Source organism: Panulirus ornatus, chromosome 18 (assembly GCF_036320965.1).
Source record: "Panulirus ornatus isolate Po-2019 chromosome 18, ASM3632096v1, whole genome shotgun sequence".
Taxonomy (NCBI): domain Eukaryota; kingdom Metazoa; phylum Arthropoda; class Malacostraca; order Decapoda; family Palinuridae; genus Panulirus; species Panulirus ornatus.
In genome coordinates this window covers 29,502,736-29,524,008 of record NC_092241.1, presented here as the reverse complement: position 1 = coordinate 29,524,008, position 21,273 = coordinate 29,502,736, and the positions used below count along the sequence as shown (strand labels likewise).

Sequence of the window (21,273 nt, the reverse complement as noted above, 5' to 3'; positions counted from 1 at the left end):
TTTGGAAGAGGTAGTAAGGGTCAGGTTAAACACGACCCATTTATTCGGTCAGCAACTCAAGTGTTGACAGTAATGCCCACCTTCCGCCCTGTTAGATATATAACCAGGAGCGGTATAAAATGGCAACAAGCTGTAACGTAACTGTTGCTTAATTTTATGGCCACTCTACCCTCCTCCTCCTCCTCCTCGTGATCCTCCCCCACCACACTCCTCTGTCGCTCCTCTCTCTCTCTGCATGCTACCTACACGTACATCCTGCCTCCCATACAAACCATGCCCTTTAAAAGGAACATAGTCATCACCTATTCATGCAAAACAGGATTGGAATTCCCACGCTTGTGGTCCAACATCATCTCTAAAGGTATATTTTTGTATCATGTTTTATAAGGTTGTGTCTTATAACAACAGCCGATGTGTGTGTGACACATCGGACTAGTTATTCATTAAGAACCAGAGGAGAGCCCCGGGCAATTGCCAGGATACAGCAGCTGGTGCGAGGCTGATACTGTCTCGTTGTCTCTGTTGCGTACCAGCTGCTGTGAGGTTGATACCGTCTCCTTGTCTCTGTTGTGTACCAGCTGGTGTGAGGTTGATACCGTCTCCTTGTCTCTGTTGTGTACCAGCTGGTGTGAGGTTGATACCGTCTCCTTGTCTCTGTTGTGTACCAGCTGGTGTGAGGCTCTGACCGTCTAGCTGTCTTAGAAGTATGTCAGCTGATGTACCAGTACAAGCACGCCTGCTGCATGTCTCGAGGATGTAGAAATTCTCAAACTTCGACGTCATTTGGCTTGATAATTGTTTCCCAGTTACTATCCCTCATTCGTTTGTCCTAACTCTGCAAACTTTATGACTTCTCTTCAATTACATATATTCCGTGAGGGACACCGTAATAACCTTTAATCTTCAAGCTGAGGGCCTTTACTTAGGAGGGCGCAATGTGCACATGGTTGAACACCTACCATACAGATGAGAGGTGGATTGAACCCCCTCACATCTTCACATTCTTAATAATCTAAAGCATAGCATTACCAACCTTACCCATATCCTAGACCATTTTGACCACTCCTCTAGCACTCTGGATCTGTTTTCACCTTTAATCAATCGCTTTGTAGCTATATGGTCTCATCCCTATTCACTTTTTCTGATCACACTCTTATAATGTATTTTTGTATACTGATCATCTTCTCTAGCTGCTCCTTCTCAACGTAAATAACTGTGAGTGGATTGACCTCCGAAAAAGGAAAATTATTTTGAGTAGAATTACTGCCTCTCCTTCGGTATTGCTTTTGTCTTTGCTGAGACTAGCTTTTCCTCCATTGTGTGGGTCAGTTATTCCTGTTTTAGACCATACAGGCATGGGGACCTGGCGTATATATTGTTATATATTGATGTAACATCTACCCTATGTCCCAAAAAGTCCACATCACACAGATATCTAAGTCTACCTTCAAGGGCAGATGCAGCCAGTTCTGTACTTCTCTTCATCTGCTCCGGCATTAGAGAAGATTGATCAGTTCTTGTTTGGAGTATCGCTCTCACATCTGAAGAGTCTCTATCCCTACATACGAGACAGAGTCGAGTCCATAAGATTCCAACTCATTTACTCTCCCAGTCTGAATTCAAGACTGAACTCACTTGCTCTACGCCAGTGTTAATTCATTTTCCCACCTTTATAGAAACTGGATTCTGCTCCCGGAAGCTGGCTTCTTGTGAGCCCTCGCCGTTAGCTAGACTGTTCAATACCCTGGGAGCTACTACGTTAAACCATTACTGAAAGACCGTTGGCAACAGAAGGATGGGCTGATGATATTTCTCTCTCTCTCTCTCTCTCTCTCTCTCTCTCTCTCTCTCTCTCTCTCTCTCTCTCTCTCTCTCTCCCCTACATCGCCAAGCTTTGGAACTTCTCTACTCTCTCGTTACAGAGTACAAAAATTATACGATGACTTCAGAAGCCAGCTGAGGATATCACACAGTTTCCTTGGTGAAAGCGTAGTCCATTGCACAGGGGGGCCATATACCGTGTTATCTCTGTGATCCCACAACATGGCAAGTGCTAAACCGGTTTGTCCACGCAAGAAAAGTGACATTTTCTAGGTCCACGTTCGTCCTTGGTACGTGCAGATAATTGCACTCTGCTAAATAAAACTCTCGATCCACGAGAGCACCGGTACTAGTGAGAGATCAGTAACCTGGACAAAAAGGGATATGGTGTCATGAGATAGAGCCTGGAAAAGGAATTGTAATTACAGTTATTTGAGACATTATTCTCGTAAGGTCAAACCGAATTTTATTTTCGAAATGCTATCATACAGTGATGTCTCATTATGACTAACAAAACGGAACGTAATTTCCGAAAAGCTATCATACAACGATGTCTCATCATGATTAACACATCTGACTTGCTGCATGGATTTGTCGACTGGCTTCCATCCTATCCTAAGGCTCTGATGCAGTGGTGACATAAAATAGGAACTGTGAGACTATATATATATATATATATATATATATATATATATATATATATATATATATATATATTTCTTCTTTCTTTTAAACTGTTCGCCATTTCCCGCGTTAGCGAGGTAGCGTTAAGAACAGAGGACTGGGCCTTTTTTGGAATATCCTCACCTGGCCCCCTCTGTTCCTTCTTTTGAAGAAAAAAAAAAAAAAAAAACGAGAGGGGAGGATTTCCAGCCCCCCGCTCCCTCCCCTTTTAGTCGCCTTCTACGACACGCAAGGAATACGTGGGAAGTATTCTTAATCCCCTATCCCCAGGGATATATATATATATATATATATATATATATATATATATATATATATATATATATATATATATATATATATATATATATATATATATTTTTTTTTTTTGCTTTGTCTCTGTCTCCCGCGTTTGCGAGGTAGCGCAAGGAAACAGACGAAAGAAATGGCCCAACCCACCCACATACACATGTATATACATACGTCCACACACGCAAATATACATACCTACACAGCTTTCCATGGTTTACCCCAGACGCTTCACATGCCTTGATTCAATCCACTGACAGCACGTCAACCCCGGTATACCACATCGATCCAGTTCACTCTATTCCTTGCCCTCCTTTCACCCTCCTGCATGTTCAGGCCCCGATCACACAAAATCTTTTTCACTCCATCTTTCCACCTCCAATTTGGTCTCCCACTTCTCCTCGTTCCCTCCACCTCCGACACATATATCCTCTTGGTCAATCTTTCCTCACTCATTCTCTCCATGTGCCCAAACCATATCAAAACACCCTCTTCTGCTCTCTCAACCACGCTCTTTTTATTTCCACACATCTCTCTTACCCTTACGTTACTTACTCGATCAAACCACCTCACACCACACATTGTCCTCAAACATCTCATTTCCAGCACATCCATATATATGATAGGGGAGAAAAAATCCTACTTTATTCCCTGCGTGTCTTAGGCGACTAAAGGGGGAGGGAGAAGGAGGATGAAAACCCTTCCTTTCTTGTATCTCAGTTTCTAAAAGATGGAAATGAAGGAGCCAAGCGGGGATTGCTCAATGCTTATCTTCCTTGGAGGCTCAGGCTAGTGTCTAAATGAGTGTAGATGTAACTAAGAGGAGAAAATAGGAGAGATACATCGTTCATTCAATGAAAGAAACTTGGATGTTCTAGCTTTAAGCGAAACAAAGTTCAAGGATAGGTGAAGAACGGTTTCGAAATGTCTAAGGAGCAAAGTCAGAGGTTGGCAGCGAGAGGAGAAGAGCTAAGGAAGGGGTAGCACTGCTGCCGAAGCAGTAATTGTGGGAGTGTGTGAAAGTGCAGGGAAGTGAACTCCAGACTGATGTGGGTATAAATGAAAGTGAATAGCGAGAGAAGAGGTGATTATCAGTAATTATATGGTGTGGAAGGAAAGCTTTTAGAAGCAGTGAAAAGTTTTAATCAAGAGCGTAGGACATGTGTATGAGTAGGAAAAGAGGAGACTGAATGGTTCCAAGTAAAGGTTGGTCTGTAGCAGGGGTGTGTGATGCCTTCATGGCTCTTTAACTTGTTTATGAAGGGGATGGTGAGAGGGGCAAATGCGAGTCTCGGAGAGAGTAATGAGGATGCAGTCTCTGGATGAGAGGGCTTAGGAAGTTAATCAGTTTGGACATATGGAAGACTTGAGTAAGGAGAGGATGATTATGAGGAATGCGGAAGGAACAAGAAGAAGGGGTAAACCGGGCTGCAGACGAAAGAACTGAGTGGAGAGAGCTTTGAGTATACATGAAGGAATGTGTGAGGCGTGCATAAGATAGAGTAAATTGGAGGAATGTACTATACAGGGATGTTAACGGCCTCCACCTGTACAAGATTACACCGAGTGGAAAATTATCTTTTACGAGGTTGTATCTTTGGAAGTGCTGTCTCGTCAAATTACATCTCACTCCAAAGAAGTTTACATATCCCTGCTAATGTACCTTTTGCATATATATATATATATATATATATATATATATATATATATATATATATATATATATATATATATATATATATATAAGTTTGTTGAGTATTCCTGGTAAATTATATGGGAGGATATTGATTGAGAGGGTGAAGGCATGTACAGAGCATCAGATTGGGGAAGAGCAGTGTGGTTTCAGAAGTGGTAGAGGATGTGTGGATCAGGTGTTTGCTTTGAAGAATGTATGTGAGAAATACTTAGAAAAGCAAATGGATTTGTATGTAGCATTTATGGATCTGGAGAAGGCATATGATAGAGTTGATAGAGATGCTCTGTGGAAGGTATTAAGAATATATGGTGTGGGAGGAAAGTTGTTAGAAGCAGTGAAAAGTTTTTATCGAGGATGTAAGGCATGTGTACGTGTAGGAAGAGAGGAAAGTGATTGGTTCTCAGTGAATGTAGGTTTGCGGCAGGGGTGTGTGATGTCTCCATGGTTGTTTAATTTGTTTATGGATGGGGTTGTTAGGGAGGTGAATGCAAGAGTTTTGGAAAGAGGGGCAAGTATGAAGTCTGTTGGGGATGAGAGAGCTTGGGAAGTGAGTCAGTTGTTGTTCGCTGATGATACAGCGCTGGTGGCTGATTCATGTGAGAAACTGCAGAAGCTGGTGACTGAGTTTGGTAAAGTGTGTGAAAGAAGAAAGTTAAGAGTAAATGTGAATAAGAGCAAGGTTATTAGGTACAGTAGGGTTGAGGGTCAAGTCAATTGGGAGGTGAGTTTGAATGGAGAAAAACTGGAGGAAGTGAAGTGTTTTAGATATCTGGGAGTGGATCTGGCAGCGGATGGAACCATGGAAGCGGAAGTGGATCATAGGGTGGGGGAGGGGACGAAAATTCTGGGGGCCTTGAAGAATGTGTGGAAGTCGAGAACATTATCTCGGAAAGCAAAAATGGGTATGTTTGAAGGAATAGTGGTTCCAACAATGTTGTATGGTTGCGAGGCGTGGGCTATGGATAGAGTTGTGCGCAGGAGGATAGATGTGCTGGAAATGAGATGTTTGAGGACAATGTGTGGTGTGAGGTGGTTTGATCGAGTAAGTAACGTAAGGGTAAGAGAGATGTGTGGAAATAAAAAGAGCGTGGTTGAGAGAGCAGAAGAGGGTGTTTTGAAATGGTTCGGGCACATGGAGAGAATGAGTGAGGAAAGATTGACCAAGAGAATATATGTGTCGGAGGTGGAGGGAACGAGGAGAAGAGGGAGACCAAATTGGAGGTGGAAAGATGGAGTGAAAAAGATTTTGTGTGATCGGGGCCTGAACATGCAGGAGGGTGAAAGGAGGGCAAGGAATAGAGTGAATTGGAGCGATGTGGTATACCGGGGTTGACGTGCTGTCAGTGGATTGAATCAAGGCATGTGAAGCGTCTGGGGTAAACCATGGAAAGCTGTGTAGGTATGTGTATTTGCGTGTGTGGACGTATGTATATACATGTGTATGGGGGTGGGTTGGGCCATTTCTTTCGTCTGTTTCCTTGCGCTACCTCGCAAACGCGGGAGACAGCGACAAAGCAAAAAAAAAAAAAAAAAAAAAAAATATATATATATATATATATATATATATATATATATATATATATATATATATATATATATATATATATTCCATATGTACAGTTTCTATTAGCCGTAAAATTTTTCGGTGGTATTCTTGAAGTTTCTTCAGGAGTTCCCCAGAGGGCAGCAAAGTTTCGGAACTAACTTGTTCCATATTCAGGCTGGGTCTGATGGTGCTGTCTTGGGTGGCTACTTATATAAGGGAAAGAGGGACATGCTTCAGGTTTTGTTCTTTTACAGGTTATCACCGTCCTTGGACAAGCCACACTACCAGCCTCACTACATCTTTCTCTAAACCTTACTACCCTCCCTCCCCTCATTCTTTCATTTTCCTGTCTGTTCTCTTTACTCCAATCTTTTTCCTTCTTCACCTCCCTCCTCTTCATCCTCTCTCCCGCCGACCCTCCTCCTCCTCCTCCTCCTCAAACATATTTCGTCAACATACGGCTACTTCCATCTTCATTCTCTTTCCATCCCTTCCATTATCACTACATCATACCTACACTCATTTCCAGACCCGTTGCCTCTTTACACTTCCATTTCTCCCCTCATCCCCTCCTGGCCTCCTCACTTTTACTTTCTCTTCCTTTTACTCACCCTCCTCCCCTCCCTCCCTCTGTTGGGTGACAGTCAGGTGGCTGCGGCGTCCTATGAGAGGTCTCGCCGGGTTCGTACCCCCGCCATAAATGAACCCTTTGGCATCCCTTCCTTGGGTAATTATAAGTTCCTATTGAAAGTATCACTAGCGACCACCGTAACCCTTACCACGGCTAATTGTTTTGGTGATTATCAGTTAATGACTGTGTACGTGTGTATGTGTGCGTGTGCGTTAAATTACATATATCATTTATTTGTACTGTGCGACGAGGGAGTTCTACTTTCTTAAACTTTCGCTACCGTCATGCAACTTTTTAAACTTGTGTATGATGCCCACAATCTCATTACTCACTTCATTCCAGTCATTTAATTACTTTCATGCTATGAAATCTTCTTTGCCTCATTTCTGAAGAGTTTCTCGTTCAATTTCATTTGGAACTTCTGGTTGTTCTATCACTGCATATTTTGAAGAAATGTTCACACTGAACGTCATCATGCTGGTCTGAACACTTAAAAGTTGTAATCTGGTTATCCCTCACTTTTTTCTCTTACTGGAGGACAAATTGAAGGCCTCGAACCCTTCCACGTAACTTGACTCAAGGATTACTTCTGATACCATTCCCGTTTGCTCTGCTCTACACCTTCTCTGTTCCTTTATGTCCTTCTTTGAATGCGGTGTCGAAACTTAAGAACTATATTCTACTCTGGCCTAACGTAGTATGTGAACAGCTTGCGAAGTAATGCCACCATTTTTGTAACAGACACTGTATATTCTTTACTGTTCCTTAGATGTATGAGACTCTGTGGCGAAGATCAGGCGCGACAGCTTATCTCTTCACTCTTGGAGATCTTTAGTGATCCACACCTCCCACTCCAGCCTTGCTTATGTGATTGAGGCTAAAGATACACCTGTCTTCTTACTCCATCCTTGTAAGTTTCACAGAACTTTACACAACAGTGCCCTAGCTCTTGGGTAGAGAATTTCATCTCCCAATCTACATTATTATGGAACTTGTTGAGTTCCATATAATTTCCACATTTAAACCTCTTAATTTGAGAGAGGTTTCATCGCTGCTCATTTTATAACCTTGTTTACCAAATAATCCATCTCAACCAATACAACAGGGTCACTTTCATCCAATGTTGAATCATATATGATATTCTCAATGTCCAGGTAACAATGTGCAAAGACGAGATCTAGTAGTGATGTTGAATCAGTCCGTGTGTGTGTGTGTGTGTGTGTGTGTGTGTGTGTGTGTGTGTGTGAGTGATTACTGTTTGTGTCATGTGAAAGATTTTCTATACTCGCGTTGCCCGTCTCTTAACCTTGTATATTTACTACGTCTTTACTTTTATATTTACACACACACACACAACACACACAGAAATACACACACACACACACACACACACACACAAGGCCCGTATAAGTGATTAGTCTTAGAAATACCTTGAGCATCCATTTAGGTGTTTAAGATTTCTCGATTGGTGGTTATAACTTGACGTGGACGACCTCAAAAACCCCAGTAGTCGATGAACCTAATGAATTATAATGGCTTCTGTGAGTGGTGATTAACGTTGCTGACCATGATTCACGCACGGATCAGCCGGTTTCGAGTTTTGGGCGCCAATCCCAGCAGTTCATGAGAAATGGGTGCGTGGCTTAGGCTGCTATATATATATATATATATATATATATATATATATATATATATATATATATATATATATATATATATATATATATATATATATATATATATATTTTTTTTTTTTTTTTTTTTTTTTTAAACTATTCGCCATATCCCGGTTTAGCGAGGTAGCATTAGGAACAGAGGACTGGGCCTTTTTTGGAATATCCTCACCTGGCCCCCTCTGTTCCTTCTTTGGAAAAAAAAAAAAAAAAATGAGAGGGGAGGATTTCCAGCCCCCCGCTCCCTCCCCTTTTAGTCGCCTTCTACGACACGCAGGGAATACGTGGGAAGTATTCTTAATCCCCTATCCCCAGGGATATATATATATATATATATATATATATATATATATATATATATATATATATATATATAATGTGTGTGTGTGTGTGTGTGTGTGTGTCTGTGTGTGTCTGTGTGTGTGTGTGGTGTGTGGGTGTGTGTGCGCGCGCGCTATTACAGTCTATGTTTACAATTTTTGCGTTGCAAGGAGAGAGTTTTACACTCGTGTTGCCCCTTTTCTTAACCGTGTGTTTGTGTACCGTCTCTTTACTTGTGTGTGTTTATACACACACACACACACACACACACACACACACACACACACATACCAGCCTAAACTGGTGTGTGTGTGTAGAAGGCAAGAGGAAATCTTTGTTGTTGGTTTTGCCGTCGTGCCAGCATGCTTGTGCTTACACATTACAGATATATTGCAGACGTTTAAGATTAGAAAAAGAAAAAAAAACTGCATGAACACGAGTGTCAGTAGAGGATTCTTTGTGCATGTTGATTGTAACGTAAGATCTTAACTGACGGTGTTTGCTGATGATACTTTTTTTGTTGTGTGTGTGTGTGTGTGTGTGTGTGTGTGTGTGTGTGTGTGTGTGTGTGAAGTACAAGCGAGTGTTGGTAGTGTCGACGTGTTGTATACTGATGTGGTACCGTCTCGACTCTTCACCGAGACTTAATAGCGTTCCTGATGTCGTCATGTGTGTACGACGTATGAAAGGGTGCTTCATGAAGATTAAGTTTATTCTTTTTTTTTTCAAATCAGCTACGAGAACATCATGTATGCTAATCAACTCGCTTCTTTCCTCGTGTGAGCGGCGGACACTAACACACCACCCTGCTGGACCATCACATCTCAAAAGCTGTTAATGAGCGATGGTGCAACTGGACGACACACACGTGATGATGAACCGTTCCCTCGCTACGCGGTAGAGTATCAACACGAACGGCACGCGCCAAGAAAACGGGGTCACACGGCCTACCCTGGCAGGGGTCACACGCATTCCATATTCAAAAGCACACGGCCTACCCTTGGCAGGGGTCACACGCGGGGCAGCATCATGTACCCGCGCTGCAACACATCATTACTGACGGCTGCACTACCGCTAGACTGATGCCGACCCTGAGGCCCGACCCTCCCTCCCTCTCCGGCCGAAGGGTGGGGTCCTAGGTGCCCACGGTGGGTTAGGGTGGGCTCCTACTTTCATCACGTTCGGTTTTGGGTGCCGTGGATAATGGTAGGGGGGAGTGAAAGGGAATAGGGACTGCTATGGGGTTTAATGGAGGCGGGAAGTCATCAGTTTAATGCCACAGTCTGGGACGAGAGAAAGGTGATGAAATGGTAGGTACACACGAGCAACTTCTCATTTTTTCTAATTAAAACTCTATTAAGTTACAGTGCAAGCAAGCAAGCAAGTATGACGAAGCGGGAGCATATTGATAATTACATGGTTTTAAGGACTGGAAGCATAAATGTTCGTACAGGTAGGGTGAGGTAGGCCGGGGCGAATGGTGGGGGAGGGGATGAAATGTGGTCAACTGATTGAGGAGGAAGAGGAGAAGGAGGGTGTTTGTCTAGAGGAGAATAGTTAATGTGAGTGGATGAGTGGGCAAGATGTAATGAGGAATAGGGGCGGCTGGGAGGGGTCATTGAGAGTAACTCAGGGTGAAATAGAGTTGAAATGGGCAGGCTGGATGTATGTACTTGGGATGGTCGGTTGATTTATGTTAGAGACAAGGGCTGGGTGTGAGCAAATGAAGTGAAGTGAAAGTAGGTTAGGTGGGTATAGGTATGTATTAGGTGTAGCAAGGGATGGAGTGAGTAGGAGATGGTATAAGGGTCTAGCTGGAAAAGAACAGGTATGCAGTGAGTGATGCACAGGGTAGAAGAGGTGCTAAACAAATTTACATAAGAGACAGTGTTTGGTTAGAGAGTACTTGTTTGTAAACTTTAGGATCTGAAAAGACAGTAAACGCTGGGAGGAAACAGTGTATTGAATGTATTGAGACAAAAAAAAACGGTAGGACAGGGTTTCGCAAGGACAAGATAAAGAACATGAGATTTTCTGGGATAGCACGGGAGGAGAGATTGTACAGGCCTTGCTAAAGAGAAGTGTGGAATCCTGCTCACCATAGTAGAATGCTTGGGAAGACAAGAGACAGTCAAAACAAGGAAAACAGGCATACTGAGATAACTCTGATGTAACTTATGGCAAAAGAGGACCTCATGGTAGAGTACTTTACTGGTCAAGACAGTGAAGACAGAACTTATGGGAATAACACTGGGCTAAATAATGTAGAATTTGATGGAATGGGACAGAGCTGAATGAGAGAGAGAGAGAATGCTGGGTAAGGGCAAGATCCACAGAGACAGGACTTCCTGGGAAAGGAGGAAAGAGCAAAGAAGAGAACTTGCTGGAGAACGACTGACGTAAAAGAACTTGCGGAAACCATACCGTAGGATGATGAATCTCTTAGGCGGGATGGAAAGTGGGATACAACGAATGATAAGATGAGGCCGGAGGAGACGTTACCCAAAGATAACGAATGAAGAAAAGCAAAACTGACTTGAGCAAGAAAATACTGCTAATAAAAACATTCGATACGGTAGGGAAAAAACTCGTGAGACATGAATTAGGAAAGGGTGACGTACATTTTCTAGTTTAACGAGAGGACCAAGAAAGAGTGAACTTCTTGTTGCACTGGGCTAACAACAGCAGCAGTTACCATTTCTATATTTCTATCTGCACTCTTTACAATAATTGACTCCTACTTACTGTACAAATGTCAAAGAAAATCATTGGAGTCTATGACTTTCTATTACATACGTATAACTTTGTTGACGATGATATACCATGATGTATTCTGGAGGAAAATTACTGATATTCACTTGTATTGGTATTTGGGTATTCATTTGTATATCATTAAACTCTTAAATGAAGCTGAAAATGGTGTCCTAGACATTTTGATACATGTTGATTCCTGAAAATTGAATTAACCTGTATTTTGAAGCGAACCTTTACTCGAAACGCTAGAAATGTGAAATCGGTAAAACATACAACTAATCATGTCACACTGTTGTTTCCTACTGCTGATGAGGTCCTCGTAGCGTCTCTCCCTTAACATATGGTAGATTCTATGTGGAAAAGCCCGAGTATTTCTGTCCTCAAAGAGGTAACACCGGCTGAAGGTATCGTATTTCAAATCATGGTGACCTCCATCTCCCCTATACCACAGATGCACTCTTTCATAACCTACTATTGGTACTACTTTTAGTTTCAGTTTTAATTATCACTCATAATTCGCAAGTGGATCAATTGGATACTGGAAACCTTCTAAGTGTAAATGATCGCATTTCCTTTACACAAATCAATGTACCTTAAGGTAAATGATCTTACGTTATCCTGTTATGCACCGTGTCTCTTAGCCCCAACATTTGCCTCAATTCACTTATAAATACATCCATGGCTACCCATGTGTTTCGTCGATAGAATCATCTACATTTGCCTCATTTGCAATGATCGAATATGGCCCCTCCTCCCCTCTCTTATCTTAGATCTAGGAACCTTCTTTCCTTAGTTTTGGTCATCTTAGGTACTTTATTTAGTTCTTTGACTTTTGATAATATGATTGTTGTATCGTATTCAGTCTCTCATATTCTTTTGTTCTCATTCTAAGTTTTTCTTAACATTTCAGTGCCACTAGCTACGTTCGTAAAGAGGCTGCATCATTATTATCCATTCATTCAAGACAGCTCCTGTTCCAGCATCATGCAAAGCTACGATTTTCAGTCACTGTGTGTCATGGACTTAGTCATATCCCAAAGTCTTATTTAGGAAGAATAAACTCAAAGTAGCCCATCTTAAGGTAACGGAATGACTATTCTCTCTGACTTGTCACTGGTGGTAAATCAATGTAACTCATAGTCAGGAATATCAGTAACCAAAATAATTCAGTTTTCTCTGGAGCACAAACGATAAAAGACAGTCTGTGTTGTAATGTAGGTATAAAACATGAAGAGATACATGCACACTCGCAACCCTACAACAATCCCATCGACGTGTGTCCTTTATGTCCACCGTTGTGGAAAGTGTTCGTAGGAAAATGAAGGAGGTTAAGCTTACTTATGTTAAAATTGTCAACTTCTCTGAGAGTTTACTAGAGCTGAGATAGCGATGTGTACGTCACACTCAGATGTTAATCTATTGCGAATTACAACTTTGTTTTCCACAGCTTTTGATTTTGCTTGTGAGGTGAGTTTATTTCATTTAAGCACCCCGACTCTTCTTTATATTTCTTCAGCCCGGGGGTATTTGTGACTGAAGGACTCAGTTGTGATAAAAATGCAGTGCTGATTTCTATCAAAATCACAACCAGCTTTCGAAAATATATATTGAATGACAGTCGGAAAGGACAATTCCACTAAAGAAACCCAGGCACCATTGACAACCCTTAGTCCACACCTGGAGCTTCCCAGGGGCCTGGGGTGATGAGGTGGGGGTCCTGGGTAACTAGAGCAGAGAGATTCGTGGGATGGTGCAAGCATCGTCCCCACCCTGCGGTGACTACGTTCACATACGTAACCCAGACTTGCTGTTAGCGTCTCTGTCATCATGTTACTTTCCTTTTTACACGAATGAAGAGCGAGGATACATACCTCACGAAACATTCGTGATGAATTGTGAATTTCAAGAGTTACGTAAGAAAACAAAGGAAATGACTAAGTTCGTGGTAGATGAGGGGTGTATGTTATCTTGTTCCCCTGTAGGTGTGACGGATGTGTTGTGACACATGACCACAGGTGATTCAACGCGGAGAGTGGGAGGAGGGGAAGCACACTCGAAGACAGATCTATATGTAGCTGATTGTGTTAGGAATGAATGGAATAACTGCCATGTTATGGACGTTTACATAATGGATTTACATTACATTTCGTAGTAAGTGTCATTCCCCAGGGCAGATAGTCAAAGGTCAGCTAATACCACAGATACACATGGATTTTGAATGGTGGTAGAATGGGTCACGCACGTTAACTATAACTCAGGTAATACAATTCAAGCGCTGAAATTTTGGCTATCGAGAAACGAGAGAGAATTTTCGTATTTTACGTTGTTTTGTGATTGCTATATCATCCGCAATTAATGATCATGTCACAAACTAAACTGAACCAGGAGAATTTTTCGGAAAAAAAAATATTTGCAATCTGTCTTCTATTTAAATCTTTACTGCTGTAGATTTATATATCTTTAGTAGAATTGTGTTCATAATAGATACGCGTGGCAGTCAAACTGTCTAAGAAATATGAAGTTGCTTTTACAAATGACAGTAATTGCAATCATTGCTACAAATACAACATTACACGTAACAGAGGCATTTTTACCGCAATAAAAGACCATATATATATATATATATATATATATATATATATATATATATATATATATATATATATATATATATATGTGTGTGTGTGTGTGTGTGTGTGTGTGTGTGTGTGTACAAAATTCATCGTAATGTAAGTCTACAATATGTAAACTAAGGGAATATGATTGAGTGTGTCAGAAACGGAGGAAAATACCCGTAGGCTTTATGACAGCTCGGCCCTCCCCCTACCCCAGCACGTGGCCTCCCCTCCCTCACCGGGGAAGGTGGCCAGGTGCTGGGTCCTCCAGGGTGGGAGGTGACCAGTGGCCAGGTGCTGGATCCTCCAGGGTGGGAGGTGACCAGTGGCCAGGTGCTGGGTCCTCCAGGGTGGGAGGTGACCAGTGGCCAGGTGCTGGGTCCTTTAGGGTGGGAGGTGACCAGTGGCCGTGTGCTGGGTCCTCCAGGGTGGGAGGTGACCAGTGGCCAGGTGCTGGGTCCTCCAGGGCGGGAGGTGACCAGTGGCCAGGTACTGGGTCCTCCAGAGCTGGAGATGACCAGTGGCCAGGTGCTGGGTCCTCCAGGATGGGATGGGACCAGTGGCCAGGTGCTGGGTACTCCAGGGTGGGAAGTGACCAGTGGCCATGGGCTGGGTATTCCAGGGTGGGAGGTGACCAGTGGCCAGGTGCTGGGTTCTTCACGATAAAGGCTGGCCATCAGTGAGATAATGATCTTGATTGCTACTTATCATAGCTCCCCGCTTATGGCTGTATCGCTGGTATCTCTTTATGCTTCGTGTATCACTACCATTGAAGAGTCTTATGCTTTTACCGATACTCATATTACATTGATCGATTACCTGGCGTCTGTAGTAGGAACTAATAGCAAGCAATTCTTTGGTAGTAGATTTTCTTAAATGGAGATGTCAGTGTATCGGCACTTAATAATTTCCGTGAGATTGTCGATGGATGTAAAACAAACTGTTACTTGAAAATTAACCTGACAGACAAATCCAAAGAAAATCCACATTTTTTGTAAGAATACTATCGTGTACACAAACGCTAGATTTTACTGGTTCAATACTATATCTTCAGTGGTCTTACCTTATTCTATGGTCCATGTAGAAGATGCTTCACAGATGAGGTAGTTGGATAAAACTTCTTACATTGTTTTACCTCAAGCGAGTGAGAATCATTATTCAAAATCTCCGGTAGACTTCATTAACGACCATTACGGATGGTTTTGTCCCGGTCTTGACCTGAATTAAGTTCAATTGTTCTGATATGAAAGTCACTCACTTTTAGGGCTCCATATCACAGTGCCATCTACCTGTATGTTGATTAATTGGCAGTGATACTGAAGGATTTATGGCTTAACTTTCAACAGCTTTGCAATGTCTGTCTTGGGTGCGAACGATGCTTTCAACTGAGCTTACTTCTTGTTTGAATGTTGAAATCACCAGAGTCAGTGCATTCGCTGAACATCCTCGAAAGAAGAGAATGTAAAACGGTAGATTATCGCAGGAGGAGGTCACAAACAGTACTTATACCGAAAGCCAAGTGTGAAGATAACTTCAAATGTTCGAGAGATGAGGAGTCAAGTGCAAACTCGCAACACTGGACACAGTGTATGTAATCTAGTCTGTCCTTCATATATGGAGGGATAATTTTCCTTTCCAACTCAGTTTAGAGATTCACTGTCATGTAGTGTTCACTGGTAAATTACTACTCATATAGGATCCTGTACTTAAGTCAACCAGATTATTGGAGCGTTGAGTGAACAGCAGTCACTCGCTGCTCCAGACCTGTGTCATCCCTCTGCTCATTCTCTCAATAGCGCACATTTACATCTCACACAGTCCAGACAACCCAGTTCTGAACGTTACGATTTATCTAGAATGTGTTGTGCGAGACAACGGATTGGGACGTCCATATGGTCTCCTGTGGCTCCTTCCGAATGGCCAGGGATAGTCCAGAGGCAGGTCTTACGAGCACTGAGGCACTGGGACACAGACAGGCTCCGTCTGGTGAGGCTGCAAGAAGAACCGTAACGCGCGACTGGCCGAGCGAGCAGCTGCCACGCAACTGTGGGAAGAAAGTGGGCCCCCACGGCTGCCCTGCAGTACACTGCTCAGTCCGACCCCCTTCGCCTCGCCTGCACCGCCCCCGTCCTCAGCGGCCCGCCCAGGCCTGCTCCACTGCGACCCGCCTCTCGCACCCGTCACGCTCACCTAGCAGCCACGTCTGCTGAACTCGCTGCAGGAAGCTCCGTTTTCATTTTTAGATTATCGTCGTTATTTTACCCGTCTTTCATTTCGAGTTTCGGTATAGGAACTGTACAGAGGTATTGATATTCAAGTACTTATCAGGACCAGTGATAGTCTGCGAGGCAGAGTGTGGCCTTGATGTAGCTGTTAAGGTGACTTAGGCGCTAACGTAAGGCGTGAGTGCCGTTGCAGTCCCTTCCCCTCCCAAACAGAGTCCCCTCCATCCACCACCCCTCCTCCCATCTTGCATCCGAGACTGGCCGTGTGACGTCAGCACGGCTCCCGCCCCCTGCGCCGTAGCCTGTCCCACGCTAGCGCTCAGCACGCAGTATACCGGGACGCGGCTCAAGAGCATGACGTTTCTGTGTCTCTCCTTAACCTACCACAGCCGCTCTCTTCCCTACCGCTCTGTCGGACTCAATTCAACAATAGCCAAAGAATGAGCTTCACTCGTGTCATACACTTCATATCTATAACGAAGATATGATGGTATGATTTATGTATTGATGATACGTTAGCCTACGCAGATTGACTCAGTGTCTCATTATGAATACAGACAGGATCGGTGAAATTTTGTTTTCCGTTTTGTGTTTGCCTTTCAGCACCTACTGCGTCTTTTCGTCTTTTAAATGTAGATCCTCAGTGGATGATGAGAGATCTTCTTTCCCTAACTTAGCAGAGCCATTGCAGGATGCTCTGATTTCCTTTTTCTTGTACCTTTATATTTCATCCAACTGAGAACCCTTATCCCAACCACCGGCCAGCACCTGCGTCTCTGCCACTCTTTGGTAGGTCTAGCGTTACTGCCTTACCAATACCTCACCATAACGAATTTTCACTGCATCGCTGCCAACTTTCTAACAAATTGCGTGGAACATCTCACGACACAGCTACACTTTCACAATTACACCGTCACCTTGCCACAACCATATGCCGAACCTATAATACATACATCTCACGTACCAACACAGTAGTCACTACCATGTTTTACCAAAGTTTTCTTGCATAGTTCCCGGCAGCGCTTCTTATCTTGTTGCAGTTGAGGAAGAACAGTCTCAGTGAACACGTATGTTCAACTAAGTCTTCAGATACTTGTTGACTACATCATCAAGCTATCTTTGGAGGGGAGGCTACGAGTACAAACATTTAGTACAATTATTGCATGTTATCTCTCCGCACACCTTCTCCCAGGTCAAACTCAGTCGGCCTCAGACGGTGTGCATGACCCATGGATACTCTTGACGTATATGCTCTCAAGCTATCGCGGTATCCTGGACTCCTTGACTCAATTCTGAGCAGCTCCGTCCTCTTCGGAACTCCTAGGCTGCAGTTACTGATTCCCCGTTTTTGAATAGTCAACTCCACTGGCCACCGGATCCAACAGTTTATAGCTTAGACTTGGATCTCACAAAAGAGCAAGCGCATGAAGGGTTCATTCTTTAACAGACTCTTACCACACTGAGTTCGTATGTTCTGTGGTGACGTTTGACAGGGATGAATCTGTGAAGGAAAAGTAAATCTGTTCTGTGTCAGATGAAGATTATGGTTTATAAGAGACTTAAGCTTGGTGAGGGACAGTGACTCAGAATTCTTCCTTAAGTTTATAAGAGACGTGGTATGATGAGCATCGGTATGATTCTTACTCTGAAAGCACCATTACCTGGCAAGCCATGGCTGCCCCCTTGAAACAACAACATTTGTTAACCGACGCTACGAGGATGCAAAAATCTATACTTTTATTTGACCTGACGTTGACTACAACAGTGAAACAGATCGGTGTCCTGACAACCAGGAAAATTCGTCTCTTTCAAATATTCGATGAAAAAAGAACTTCTACAAAGTTTTACAGATGCTAGGTGTATGAACCTTCTGTCAGCCACATGATATGAAAACACAGAAGCATCAATAAATATTATTTGTGCGCGGCAAGGATTCGGTCAAGGAATCAGCTGCGGCAAAAAAAAAAAATGTATTAAAAGATTAAAGACTGAACTAATAAGAGAACGCAATTTGCTCTTTTATATTCTATATAGAAAACGCTTGACAACAACGCTGAATCCTCCTATCCTTAAGGTCGATAAAGCTAACATTTAAGTTAGCTTTACAGCGTTCTGATTCCTGAACATCTCGGTCATAGATACTCCTGGGTGTTTCCAGCGTTATATGAAACTGATCAAAAAATATTCTATTTGGGTGAGTGTTGAAAGGTGAACGTCCGAGATCATGACGGTGTGGGAGATGCAGAGCCTCACGCTGCTGCTGCAGGACCTACCCGTCAACTTCCTTCCTTTGGTAACCTCCACATCTAACTCCTCTCCCGACCCATAACACTTCTCCCGGCCACACCCGGCGACATCCTGACCTGCCACCTCGTCTCCCATTATCCCACTGTCAGGACAAGTCTCCGTATCAGTGTCGTGAGAGGCTGTTCGCACTTTTGTGAGAGAAATACTCCTCTATGATGGACGGAGCCTTTTGAATCCCTTTACTCAAAGGTTTTGGACATCGGTTGGTAAACGACTTAATGATCATCATGATCTCTGGATCCTTTTAACGGTGAATCTTGAGAAAAAGTGTGATGGTTCAAAGGCATTTTTGGTTTGGTAGCATATAGAGAGGCGGGGACACCATAAATGGAATGAAGTGATAAATGTTATAATCAATGATCACGGATGATGTACTTAATGTCTCGTCTTAATGTGAATATTTTCTTTACAGGGGAGAGGCCCGCTCGTTTGTTGCACCTTCACCCTTGCAAGCGTCGGTGACCTTGCCCGCCTCAAGTCAGTGACGACGAGATTTGACCCTGGCATGCCAAGGACGGCCGATCACCTCACCGCCACCTCCAGCCCTCACTACCTGCATCACTACAGGAACCAGACCCCTCTACTCTCACCACGAATATGACCAGCCCTCATGAACATTTCTTCTTACCACCATGGTCATTTCTTGCTATTACCCATTTTTCCAAGCCATCCGTCACTACCATCAACACTTTCCAGGCCAGTTTCAGCCATCGCCATCACCAGTTCCTTGACTATTACCACCACTACAATCAGCCCTGACTCTCACCTTCAAATGACAACCCCCACTATCACCATTTTTCTTGTCATTCCTATTTAACCATACTTTGTCACAACCATTGCGTTCCCTGTCACCACGATTCAACCCTTCATTAACATCTGTATCACCTTGTTAACCATCGGTATCATCACCTTTACCACATCCAGTCCTCACTATCAATACAGCTACCTTAAACAGCCCTCACTACCAAAACCAGAGACACGACGATGACCATCCCTCACTGTCTCGACCCCTCTCTTACCGTCACCTTTCTACCTCTGATTCGTATCATGTATCTCTACCACAAAACGTTCATTACTACCACTGTATTTTCATTTCTACTATAACCACCTTCACCCTGGACGATATATTTACCTCTGCTTCCTGTTTAACTAACACGAAGGGCCACTCGCACTGCGAGAGGTCTTAGATTTATTCTTAACACTCGAGGAAAGTGTTGAAGACTGAGCAGATGGTGGACTTCAATTGATGCCTACGATCTTAATGAACCCTAACAACTGATAGATTTCAAGCCTAAACCAATAACCAAAAGGAATTCACATTTTTAATCTAAGAACATATGGGAATGATGCAGGTTCACTTTGTAATTATGTGTAGCTGGCGAGGTAAGGATATTCGTGATATTCATTCTCTTATTGTTAAGATTATACATGTGTTTATATAGTCGTCTTCAGATCACAAAACACTATTTCGTCCAAGACAGAACAGATATGAAGGTGTTTTTAACCACTGACCAGAAAGTCTGCTTTGGTCAGGAAACAATCCATTGTTATAGCATATTGTTGTAAACCTTGTTGTTTACAAGAAATATCTAACGGGATTCGGAAACATCTACCAAGAAAAATTAGTATGCATAAGCTGTGTAGATTGAACATAAACACTGTCTAACCAGTATAAGAGTATAAGTCAGTATGAGAATATCAAAAACGAGAAAAAGTGAAGGAAGAGATATGGATGAATCTATTTCTTCATCCAACATAATTGTGTCACTCTGAATGTCCTTGTCTCCTGACAGATCATACATAGCATCAATGCTCCTGCATATGGCCACTCATTCCTGACACCACTACCACCACCTCACTCCCTCTTATATAATGTATAACTAGAGGTCAGATTAATGACGGTAGCCAGCAGGAGTGTGCCTGTATCCTGACACTGTACTGTATAGACACATGCCCCTGAGCAAAAAATTTCGGCGGACAGCCAAAGGCGCCTTAGCCTCTGCTTTATAAACACATCTGGAATGGGATGTCACGCCTCATCTCGGACGATTTTACTCTCGTATTGGTTAATTAAGGTAACATCCGACGCACACTATGGATGACTCCTACACTCTTCTCCAGATGTGAGTCATTGGCTCTCGTATAGTGTTGTGCTTAGATGATGGTCACACACACACAAACTCCGACTAGTTTTCACTGCGATTAAAATAATTTATGACCGTCTGTAAGCGACTGATTTACAAGAGAGTCATTAAATGCATATTTACCTTCATGATAATTGGTCTTTAGAGCCAGTGGAAATGATTAGCCTTATTATCTTGTTTTATGAACCTGGCCCACCAGCTTCCACCCGGCCGGCCCACGGCCGTAAACCAGACGACCCATATATCTGCCCAGTTTACGCCTGGCAGATAGAATGACCACCAGTAACTCGATTCGTTTTACCTCACTTTTTTGGCAGGCAAATTATTCCGAGGAATTTCCACCAGGAGAGGAATAGCCTACTTTACCTTATAATGGAGTAGGTCGTCAAGTGATCTTTGCCCCTAATAAGATAGCAAGTTAGTAATAACCTCTTACTTTAGTCGTAAGGGTGTATAGCCAACTTGCTTATCGGTGTATGATGGATACCAGCAATATCAACTGGTCGAACCGAGGTGCAGCCTTCTCTACCCTGGTGAGATATGTGGCTGGGGTCGTGTGTCACTAACA

At 43.0% G+C, this 21,273-nt stretch overlaps 1 protein-coding gene across 1 annotated transcript in view; it reads right to left on the bottom strand.

Moving 5' to 3' along the window:
- Nucleotides 1-16,182, bottom strand: part of LOC139754899 (paired box protein Pax-2a-like) — an 87,167-nt gene extending 70,985 nt beyond the window's left edge. Inside the window, exon 1 of the mRNA XM_071672726.1 lies at nt 15,093-16,182. The gene's annotated coding sequence lies outside the window, so the exon portion shown is untranslated. The remainder of the gene's footprint in view (nt 1-15,092) is intronic.
- Nucleotides 16,183-21,273: the final 5,091 nt, after the last annotated feature.